Source organism: Tachypleus tridentatus, unplaced genomic scaffold (genome assembly GCF_004210375.1).
Source record: "Tachypleus tridentatus isolate NWPU-2018 unplaced genomic scaffold, ASM421037v1 tig00013296_pilon, whole genome shotgun sequence".
NCBI classification, from domain to species: Eukaryota; Metazoa; Arthropoda; class Merostomata; order Xiphosura; family Limulidae; genus Tachypleus; species Tachypleus tridentatus.
Genome location: NW_027467834.1, coordinates 62,501 through 73,845, shown reverse-complemented (window position 1 = coordinate 73,845; position 11,345 = coordinate 62,501). Strand labels below are relative to the sequence as shown.

The following is an 11,345-nucleotide window of genomic DNA, read 5'->3' as shown; positions in this document are numbered from 1 at the left end:
ACTGGTGAGCTTGACTGGAATCGACGATGGACGTAGCGTAAGCGTTATCGGCATGTCAGCAGGCTGTTGGCGGCAGGACTGTCGATTCGACTACCGGCACCCGCCGCCTACCGAGGTTATCGTCGGCATTTCGATTACCGGCTCCCGCCGAGTTCCCGCAGTTTCTTTCTGCCCTTCGGACAGATTGGCCGTGGAACACGCTACGACGAGTTCGACGGCACTTAGGGTAGCCACGCGGAACTCTCCCGCATAAGCTCTCGCCTTTACCGCACATAGAAAAGCCGTACTTTTGAGTAGTGATGGCATTAAATGTAGTTTCCTTCTATATATATAGGGGACTGGTGAGGCTTGACTGGAATCGACGATGGACGTGGCGTAAGCGTTATCGGCATGACACCAGTCTGTTGGCGGCAGGACTGTCGATTCGACTACCGGCACCCGCCGCCTACCGAGGTTATCGTCGGCATTTCGATTACCGGCTCCCGCCGAGTTCCCGCAGTTTCTTTCTGCCCTTCGGACAGATAGGCGGTGGAACACGCTACGACGAGTTCGACGGCACTTAGGGTAGCCACGCGGAACTCTCCCGCATAAGCTCTCGCCTTTACCGCACATAGAAAAGCCGTACTTTTGAGTAGTGATGGCATTAAATGTAGTTTCCTTCTATATATAGGGGACTGGTGAGGCTTGACTGGAATCGACGATGGACGTGGCGTAAGCGTTATCGGCATGACACCAGTCTGTTGGCGGCAGGACTGTCGATTCGACTACCGGCACCCGCCGCCTACCGAGGTTATCGTCGGCATTTCGATTACCGGCTCCCGCCGAGTTCCCGCAGTTTCTTTCTGCCCTTCGGACAGATAGGCGGTGGAACACGCTACGACGAGTTCGACGGCACTTAGGGTAGCCACGCGGAACTCTCCCGCATAAGCTCTCGCCTTTACCGCACATAGAAAAGCCGTACTTTTGAGTAGTGATGGCATTAAATGTAGTTTCCTTCTATATATATAGGGGACTGGTGAGGCTTGACTGGAATCGACGATGGACGTGGCGTAAGCGTTATCGGCATGTCAGCAGGCTGTTGGCGGCAGGACTGTCGATTCGACTACCGGCACCCGCCGCCTACCGAGGTTATCGTCGGCATTTCGATTACCGGCTCCCGCCGAGTTCCCGCAGTTTCTTTCTGCCCTTCGGACAGATTGGCCGTGGAACACGCTACGACGAGTTCGACGGTACTTCGGGTACCCACGCGGAACTCTCCCGCATAAGCTCTCGCCTTTACCGCACATAGAAAAGCCGTACTTTTGAGTAGTGATGGCATTAAATGTAGTTTCCTTCTATATATAGGGGACTGGTGAGCTTGACTGGAATCGACGATGGACGTAGCGTAAGCGTTATCGGCATGTCAGCAGGCTGTTGGCGGCAGGACTGTCGATTCGACTACCGGCACCCGCCGCCTACCGAGGTTATCGTCGGCATTTCGATTACCGGCTCCCGCCGAGTTCCCGCAGTTTCTTTCTGCCCTTCGGACAGATTGGCCGTGGAACACGCTACGACGAGTTCGACGGTACTTCGGGTACCCACGCGGAACTCTCCCGCATAAGCTCTCGCCTTTACCGCACATAGAAAAGCCGTACTTTTGAGTAGTGATGGCATTAAATGTAGTTTCCTTCTATATATATAGGGGACTGGTGAGCTTGACTGGAATCGACGATGGACGTAGCGTAAGCGTTATCGGCATGTCAGCAGGCTGTTGGCGGCAGGACTGTCGATTCGACTACCGGCACCCGCCGCCTACCGAGGTTATCGTCGGCATTTCGATTACCTGCTCCCGCCGAGTTCCCGCAGTTTCTTTCTGCCCTTCGGACAGATAGGCGGTGGAACACGCTACGACGAGTTCGACGGCACTTAGGGTAGCCACGCGGAACTCTCCCGCATAAGCTCTCGCCTTTACCGCACATAGAAAAGCCGTACTTTTGAGTAGTGATGGCATTAAATGTAGTTTCCTTCTATATATAGGGGACTGGTGAGGCTTGACTGGAATCGACGATGGACGTGGCGTAAGCGTTATCGGCATGACACCAGTCTGTTGGCGGCAGGACTGTCGATTCGACTACCGGCACCCGCCGCCTATCGAGGTTATCGTCGGCATTTCGATTACCGGCTCCCGCCGAGTTCCCGCAGTTTCTTTCTGCCCTTCGGACAGATAGGCGGTGGAACACGCTACGACGAGTTCGACGGCACTTAGGGTAGCCACGCGGAACTCTCCCGCATAAGCTCTCGCCTTTACCGCACATAGAAAAGCCGTACTTTTGAGTAGTGATGGCATTAAATGTAGTTTCCTTCTATATATAGGGGACTGGTGAGGCTTGACTGGAATCGACGATGGACGTAGCGTAAGCGTTATCGGCATGTTAAAACGTTGCCGCCGACTAACCCCAATGGCCTCATTGCCTCTAGGAGAGATTCGCGATCGATCACGCGACGCGTCCGTTGGCGGGGTTGTGGAGGACGATGCGGACACTACCCGGTAGTTTTAGGACGTTACGTGTACCTTTTCGCTCAAAACTGAGGACCAATTTGACGCAACTCAGGGTTGCGATGCGGAACTTGCCCGCATAGGCTCTCGCCTTTACCGCACTTTCAAAAGCCGTACTAATGGGTTCTGATGGCATTAAATGTAGTTTCCTTCTATATATAGGGAGCATAGTCTGTCTGAGACGGACTTCAAAGGGAGGACGGCTTTAAGAAATTTTCTCCCATATAGAGTGATGCCAAAGACGGCATGGATGTGAGGCGAGTTCGGTGAAATTTGGAAAGTGGGAGGAAATGGCAAAATCAGTTTGATAGTTAGAAACGTTGTTTTCAGCGTTCATTTTCACCACTTTTCACTCAAAACTGAGGACCAATTTGACGCAACTCAGGGTTGCGATGCGGAACTTGCCCGCATAGGCTCTCGCCGTTTACCGCACTTTCAAATGCCGTACTAATGGGTTCTGATGGCATTAAATGTAGTTTCCTTCTCTATATAGGGGGCATAGTCTGTCTGAGACGGACCTGAAAGGGAGTACGACTTTAAGAAATTTTCTCCCGTATAGAGTGATGCCAAAGACGGCATGGATGTGAGGAGAGTTCGGTGAAATTTGGAAAGTGGTAGGAAATGGCAAAATCAGTTTGATAGTTAGAAACGTTGTTTTCAGCGTTCATTTTCACCACTTTTCACTCAAAACTGAGGACCAATTTGACGCAACTCAGGGTTGCGATGCGGAACTTGCCCGCATAGGCTCTCGCCTTTTACCGCACTTTCAAAAGCCGTACTAATGGGTTCTGATGGCATTAAATGTAGTTTCCTTCTATATATAGGGAGCATAGTCTGTCTGAGACGGACTTCAAAGGGAGGACGGCTTTAAGAAATTTTCTCCCGTATAGTGTGATGCCAAAGACGGCATGGATGTGAGGCGAGTTCGGTGAAATTTGGAAAGTGGGAGGAAATGGCAAAATCAGTTTGATAGTTAGAAACGTTGTTTTCAGCGTTCATTTTCACCACTTTTCACTCAAAACTGAGGACCAATTTGACGCAACTCAGGGTTGCGATGCGGAACTTGCCCGCATAGGCTCTCGCCGTTTACCGCACTTTCAAATGCCGTACTAATGGGTTCTGATGGCATTAAATGTAGTTTCCTTCTCTATATAGGGGGCATAGTCTGTCTGAGACGGACCTGAAAGGGAGTACGACTTTAAGAAATTTTCTCCCGTATAGAGTGATGCCAAAGACGGCATGGATGTGAGGAGAGTTCGGTGAAATTTGGAAAGTGGGAGGAAATGGCAAAATCAGTTTGATAGTTAGAAACGTTGTTTTCAGCGTTCATTTTCACCACTTTTCACTCAAAACTGAGGACCAATTTGACGCAACTCAGGGTTGCGATGCGGAACTTGCCCGCATAGGTTCTCGCCTTTACCGCACTTTGAAATGCCGTACTAATGGGTTCTGATGGCATTAAATGTAGTTTCCTTCTCTATATAGGGGCATAGTCTGTCTGAGACGGACCTGAAAGGGAGTACGACTTTAAGAAATTTTCTCCCGTATAGAGTGATGCCAAAGACGGCATGGATGTGAGGAGAGTTCGGTGAAATTTGGAAAGTGGGAGGAAATGGCAAAATCAGTTTGATAGTTAGAAACGTTGTTTTCAGCGTTCATTTTCACCACTTTTCACTCAAAACTGAGGACCAATTTGACGCAACTCAGGGTAGCGATGCGGAACTATTCCGCTTGGTCCCTTGCCTTTACCGCACTTTGAAATGCCGTACTAATGGGTTCTGATGGCATTAAATTTAGTTTCCTTCTCTATATAGGGGCATAGTCTGTCTGAGACAGGATTGTAACATTGTGTTAAGCCTCCTCTCACCTTTTAACCCGGCGTGCCCGGGACCTGTGGGCTGGTCACGGCCCGTTTCCACACAGGTGGTGAGTACTAGCGAAAACGACTGCCGATAGTGTTAAGAAATGGCCGAACAAAGAATGTAAGAGGCCGAGAGATATTGAATGAACGAACGTAATGGTGGATTGAAACAATATATTGGAGCGAAAAGAATGTTGCGAGAAGTGATGGTTTTAAGAACACTGTGCGGCGTTTTCCTAGTAAGTTTGTCGTTCTACCCGTCTCGGTGGATTCGGCACCACCTGTAACGGTGGTTTTTGACGTGCCTCGGTGGAAGAGGTTACTGTCGTAAAATATATGGGTAGCTGTTTCCCGTTCCCTCTCGGTCCGTGCGGGGATAAAAGCAGTACGTGCGTTCGACCGCACGCCTACGAGTTAATCCGAGCGATTAGCCGGTCTCAGTCAGAGACACACGGGATGCTGGACCCGCAGCGTGCTCTGCACGAGTCGTTGAATTTCAGCTTGTCAAACCAAGGGTCCGAGCGGCCCTTCCCTTTCACGGGGCATGTTATTTACGGTGACTGTTTCCCTTTCTCTCTCGTTCCGAGCGGGGATAAAAGCAGTACGTGCGTTCGACCGCACCCCTACGTGTTAATCAGAGCGATTAGCCGGTCTCAGTCAGAGACACACGGGATGCTGGACCCGCAGCGTGCTCTGCACCAGCCGTTGAATTTCAGCATGTCAAACCAAGGGTCCGAGCGGCTCTTCCCTTTCACGGGGCAAGTCAATAACGGTGACTGTTTCCCTTTCCCTCTCGGTCCGAGCGGGGATAAAAGCAGTACGTGCGTTCGACCGCACCCCTACGTGTTAATCCGAGCGATTAGCCGGTCTCAGTCAGAGACACACGGGATGCTGGACCCGCAGCGTGCTCTGCACGAGCCGTTGAATTTCAGCATGTCAAACCAAGGGTCCGAGCGGCTCTTCCCTTTCACGGGGCAAGTCAATAACGGTGACTGTTTCCCTTTCCCTCTCGGTCCGAGCGGGGATAAAAGCAGTACGTGCGTTCGACCGCACCCCTACGTGTTAATCCGAGCGATTAGCCGGTCTCAGTCAGAGACACACGGGATGCTGGACCCGCAGCGTGCTCTGCACGAGCCGTTGAATTTCAGCATGTCAAACCAAGGGTCCGAGCGGCTCTTCCCTTTCACGGGGCAAGTCAATAACGGTGACTGTTTCCCTTTCCCTCTCGGTCCGAGCGGGGATAAAAGCAGTACGTGCGTTCGACCGCACGCCTACGAGTTAATCCGAGCGATTAGCCGGTCTCAGTCAGAGACACACGGGATGCTGGACCCGCAGCGTGCTCTGCACGAGTCGTTGAATTTCAGCTTGTCAAACCAAGGGTCCGAGCGGCCCTTCCCTTTCACGGGGCATGTTATTTACGGTGACTGTTTCCCTTTCCCTCTCGGTCCGAGCGGGGATAAAAGCAGTACGTGCGTTCGACCGCACGCCTACGAGTTAATCCGAGCGATTAGCCGGTCTCAGTCAGAGACACACGGGATGCTGGACCCGCAGCGTGCTCTGCACGAGCCGTTGAATTTCAGCATGTCAAACCAAGGGTCCGAGCGGCTCTTCCCTTTCACGGGGCACGTCAATATCGGTGACTAACGGTGACTGTTTCCCTTTCCCTCTCGGTCCGAGCGGGGATAAAAGCAGTACGTGCGTTCGACCGCACGCCTACGAGTTAATCCGAGCGATTAGCCGGTCTCAGTCAGAGACACACGGGATGCTGGACCCGCAGCGTTAGCCGGTCTCAGTGCACGGGATGCTGGACCCGCAGCGTGCGCGCGCGTGCTCTGCACGAGTCGTTGAATTTCAGCTTGTCAAACCAAGGGTCCGAGCGGCCCTTCCCTTTCACGGGGCATGTTATTTACGGTGACTGTTTCCCTTTCCCTCTCGGTCCGAGCGGGGATAAAAGCAGTACGTGCGTTCGACCGCACGCCTACGAGTTAATCCGAGCGATTAGCCGGTCTCAGTCAGAGACACACGGGATGCTGGACCCGCAGCGTGCTCTGCACGAGTCGTTGAATTTCAGCATGTCAAACCAAGGGTCCGAGCGGCCCTTCCCTTTCACGGGGCATGTTAACAACGGTGACTGTTTCCCTTTCCCTCGGGACGGGGCTACGAGTTAATCCGAGCGATTAGCCGGTCTCAGTCAGAGACACACGGGATGCTGGACCCGCAGCGTGCTCTGCACGAGCCGTTGAATTTCAGCGTCAAACCAAGGGTCCGAGCGGCTCTTCCCTTTCACGGGGCACGTGCGGTGACTGTTTCCCTTTCCCTCTCGACCGCCGACGTGCGTTCGACCGCCGTTCGACCGCACGCCTACGAGTTAATCCGAGCGATTAGCCGGTCTCAGTCAGAGACACACGGGATGCTGGACCCGCAGCGTGCTCTGCACGAGTCGTTGAATTTCAGCTTGTCAAACCAAGGGTCCGAGCGGCCCTTCCCTTTCACGGGGCATGTTATTTACGGTGACTGTTTCCCTTTCCCTCTCGGTCCGAGCGGGGATAAAAGCAGTACGTGCGTTCGACCGCACGCCTACGAGTTAATCCGAGCGATTAGCCGGTCTCAGTCAGAGACACACGGGATGCTGGACCCGCAGCGTGCTCTGCACGAGTCGTTGAATTTCAGCATGTCAAACCAAGGGTCCGAGCGGCTCTTCCCTTTCACGGGGCACGTGAACAACGGTGACTGTTTCCCTTTCCCTCTCGGTCCGAGCGGGGATAAAAGCAGTACGTGCGTTCGACCGCACCCCTACGAGTTAATCCGAGCGATTAGCCGGTCTCAGTCAGAGACACACGGGATGCTGGACCCGCAGCGTGCTCTGCACGAGTCGTTGAATTTCAGCATGTCAAACCAAGGGTCCGAGCGGCTCTTCCCTTTCACGGGGCACGTGAACAACGGTGACTGTTTCCCTTTCCCTCTCGGTCCGAGCGGGGATAAAGCAGTACGTGCGTTCGACCGCACGCCTACGAGTTAATCCGAGCGATTAGCCGGTCTCAGTCAGAGACACACGGGATGCTGGACCCGCAGCGTGCTCTGCACGAGTCGTTGAATTTCAGCTTGTCAAACCAAGGGTCCGAGCGGCCCTTCCCTTTCACGGGGCATGTTATTTACGGTGACTGTTTCCCTTTCCCTCTCGGTCCGAGCGGGGATAAAAGCAGTACGTGCGTTCGACCGCACGCCTACGAGTTAATCCGAGCGATTAGCCGGTCTCAGTCAGAGACACACGGGATGCTGGACCCGCAGCGTGCTCTGCACGAGCCGTTGAATTTCAGCTTGTCAAACCAAGGGTCCGAGCGGCCCTTCCCTTTCACGGGGCACGTCAATAACGGTGACTGTTTCCCTTTCCCTCTCGGTCCGAGCGGGGATAAAGCAGTACGTGCGTTCGACCGCACGCCTACGAGTTAATCCGAGCGATTAGCCGGTCTCAGTCAGAGACACACGGGATGCTGGACCCGCAGCGTGCTCTGCACGAGTCGTTGAATTTCAGCTTGTCAAACCAAGGGTCCGAGCGGCCCTTCCCTTTCACGGGGCATGTTATTTACGGTGACTGTTTCCCTTTCCCTCTCGGTCCGAGCGGGGATAAAAGCAGTACGTGCGTTCGACCGCACGCCTACGAGTTAATCCGAGCGATTAGCCGGTCTCAGTCAGAGACACACGGGATGCTGGACCCGCAGCGTGCTCTGCACGAGCCGTTGAATTTCAGCATGTCAAACCAAGGGTCCGAGCGGCTCTTCCCTTTCACGGGGCAAGTCAATAACGGTGACTGTTTCCCTTTCCCTCTCGGTCCGAGCGGGGATAAAAGCAGTACGTGCGTTCGACCGCACGCCTACGAGTTAATCCGAGCGATTAGCCGGTCTCAGTCAGAGACACACGGGATGCTGGACCCGCAGCGTGCTCTGCACGAGTCGTTGAATTTCAGCTTGTCAAACCAAGGGTCCGAGCGGCCCTTCCCTTTCACGGGGCATGTTATTTACGGTGACTGTTTCCCTTTCCCTCTCGTTCCGAGCGGGGATAAAAGCAGTACGTGCGTTCGACCGCACGCCTACGAGTTAATCCGAGCGATTAGCCGGTCTCAGTCAGAGACACACGGGATGCTGGACCCGCAGCGTGCTCTGCACGAGCCGTTGAATTTCAGCATGTCAAACCAAGGGTCCGAGCGGCTCTTCCCTTTCACGGGGCACGTCAATAACGGTGACTGTTTCCCTTTCCCTCTCGGTCCGAGCGGGGATAAAAGCAGCTTCCACGGGGCACGTCAATAACGGTGACTGTTTCCCTTTCCCTCGGTCCGAGCGGGGATAAAAGCAGTACGTGCGTTCGACCGCACGCCTACGAGTTAATCCGAGCGATTAGCCGGTCTCAGTCAGAGACACACGGGATGCTGGACCCGCAGCGTGCTCTGCACGAGTCGTTGAATTTCAGCTTGTCAAACCAAGGGTCCGAGCGGCCCTTCCCTTTCACGGGGCATGTTATTTACGGTGACTGTTTCCCTTTCCCTCTCGGTCCGAGCGGGGATAAAAGCAGTACGTGCGTTCGACCGCACGGCTACGAGTTAATCCGAGCGATTAGCCGGTCTCAGTCAGAGACACACGGGATGCTGGACCCGCAGCGTGCTCTGCACGAGCCGTTGAATTTCAGCATGTCAAACCAAGGGTCCGAGCGGCTCTTCCCTTTCACGGGGCACGTGAACAACGGTGACTGTTTCCCTTTCCCTCTCTGTCCGTGTGGGGATAAAAGCAGTACGTGCGTTCGACCGCACCCCTACGAGTTAATCCGAGCGATTAGCCGGTCTCAGTCAGAGACACACGGGATGCTGGACCCGCAGCGTGCTCTGCACGAGCCGTTGAATTTCAGCATGTCAAACCAAGGGTCCGAGCGGCTCTTCCCTTTCACGGGGCACGTGAACAACGGTGACTGTTTCCCTATCCCTCTCGGTCCGAGCGGGGATAAAAGCAGTACGTGCGTTCGACCGCACGCCTACGAGTTAATCCGAGCGATTAGCCGGTCTCAGTCAGAGACACACGGGATGCTGGACCCGCAGCGTGCTCTGCACGAGTCGTTGAATTTCAGCTTGTCAAACCAAGGGTCCGAGCGGCCCTTCCCTTTCACGGGGAATGTTATTTACGGTGAATGTTTCCCTTTCCCTCTCGGTCCGAGCGGGGATAAAAGCAGTACGTGCGTTCGACCGCACGCCTACGAGTTAATCCGAGCGATTAGCCGGTCTCAGTCAGAGACACAAGGGATGCTGGACCCGCAGCGTGCTCTGCACGAGCCGTTGAATTTCAGCTTGTCAAACCAAGGGTCCGAGCGGCCCTTCCCTTTCACGGGGCACGTCAATAACGGTGACTGTTTCCCTTTCCCTCTCGGTCCGAGCGGGGATAAAAGCAGTACGTGCGTTCGACCGCACGCGTACGAGTTAATCCGAGCGATTAACGATTGTCTTTGTTACGAAAGACGTTCTGTTCCCACTGCTGATGCGACGAGTTTCGGGTAACCATGCCGAGACATCGGAATATGCATCATTTTCGATATAGCTTAGTGTGGGTTGAGCTGTCCTCCGAAGGTCGGTTCTTCCTGATACGCCCTAGTTTGTTTCGTTTTATCGGAACTGTTGTTTTGGAGAACTCGTACTCTAGAGTGTGTAAGAGGTCTGTCTCGTGATTGGTGACACGAAGTAGACAGAGAACGGCAGGCGTGTATCTAGCCACGCGTCTGCCGATTCGAGAGTGGTGTTTCTACTCGCCGTTGGAGCGGGTGGCTTGCACCGAACGAGAAAAGATACCTGGTTGATCCTGCCAGTAGTCATATGCTTGTCTCAAAGATTAAGCCATGCATGTCTAAGTACATGCCGAAATAAGGTGAAACCGCGAATGGCTCATTATCCAGCCGTTGTTCCTTAGATCGTACTTTCCTACTTGGATAACTGTGGTAATTCTAGAGCTAATACATGCAACAAAGCTCCGACCTCACGGGACGAGCGCATTTATTAGACCAAGACCAATCGGACCTCGGTCCGCAAATGATGGTGACTCTGGATAACTTTTGGCTGATCGCACGGTCTAGCACCGGCGACGCATCTTTCAAGTGTCTGCCTTATCAACTGTCGATGGTAGGTTATGCGCCTACCATGGTCGTAACGGGTAACGGGGAATCAGGGTTCGATTCCGGAGAGGGAGCCTGAGAAACGGCTACCACATCCAAGGAAGGCAGCAGGCGCGCAAATTACCCACTCCCAGAACGGGGAGGTAGTGACGAAAATAACGATACGGGACTCTATCGAGGCCCCGTAATTGGAATGAGTACACTCTAAATCCTTTAACGAGGATCTATTGGAGGGCAAGTCTGGTGCCAGCAGCCGCGGTAATTCCAGCTCCAATAGCGTATATTAAAGTTGTTGCGGTTAAAAAGCTCGTAGTTGGATCTCAGTTCTAGACAGGGGGTCCGCTTTGGCGGTTACTTCCTGGCCTAAACATCCTGCCGGTTTTCCCTCGGTGCCCTTGATTGAGTGTCTTGGGTGGCCGGCAAGTTTACTTTGAAAAATTAGAGTGCTCAAAGCAGGCGAAACGCCTGAATAATGGTGCATGGAATAATGGAATAGGACCTCGGTTCTATTTTGTTGGTTTTCGGAACACGAGGTAATGATTAAGAGGGACAGACGGGGCATTCGTATTGCGACGCTAGAGGTGAAATTCTTGGACCGTCGCAAGACGAACTACTGCGAAAGCATTTGCCAAGAATGTTTTCATTAATCAAGAACGAAAGTTAGAGGTTCGAAGGCGATCAGATACCGCCCTAGTTCTAACCATAAACGATGCCAACCAGCGATCCGCCTGAGTTCCTCAAACGACTCGGCGGGCAGCTTCCGGGAAACCAAAGTGTTTGGGTTCCGGGGGAAGTATGGTTGCA

At 53.4% G+C, this 11,345-nt stretch overlaps 1 non-coding gene across 1 annotated transcript in view; it reads left to right on the top strand.

Moving 5' to 3' along the window:
* The first annotated feature begins 10,218 nt into the window (after positions 1-10,218).
* Positions 10,219-11,345, top strand: part of LOC143243706 (small subunit ribosomal RNA) — a 1,805-nt gene continuing 678 nt past the window's right edge. Inside the window, exon 1 of the ribosomal RNA XR_013024716.1 lies at positions 10,219-11,345. This exon is cut by the window's right edge and continues 678 nt beyond it. This is a non-coding gene — a ribosomal RNA (small subunit ribosomal RNA).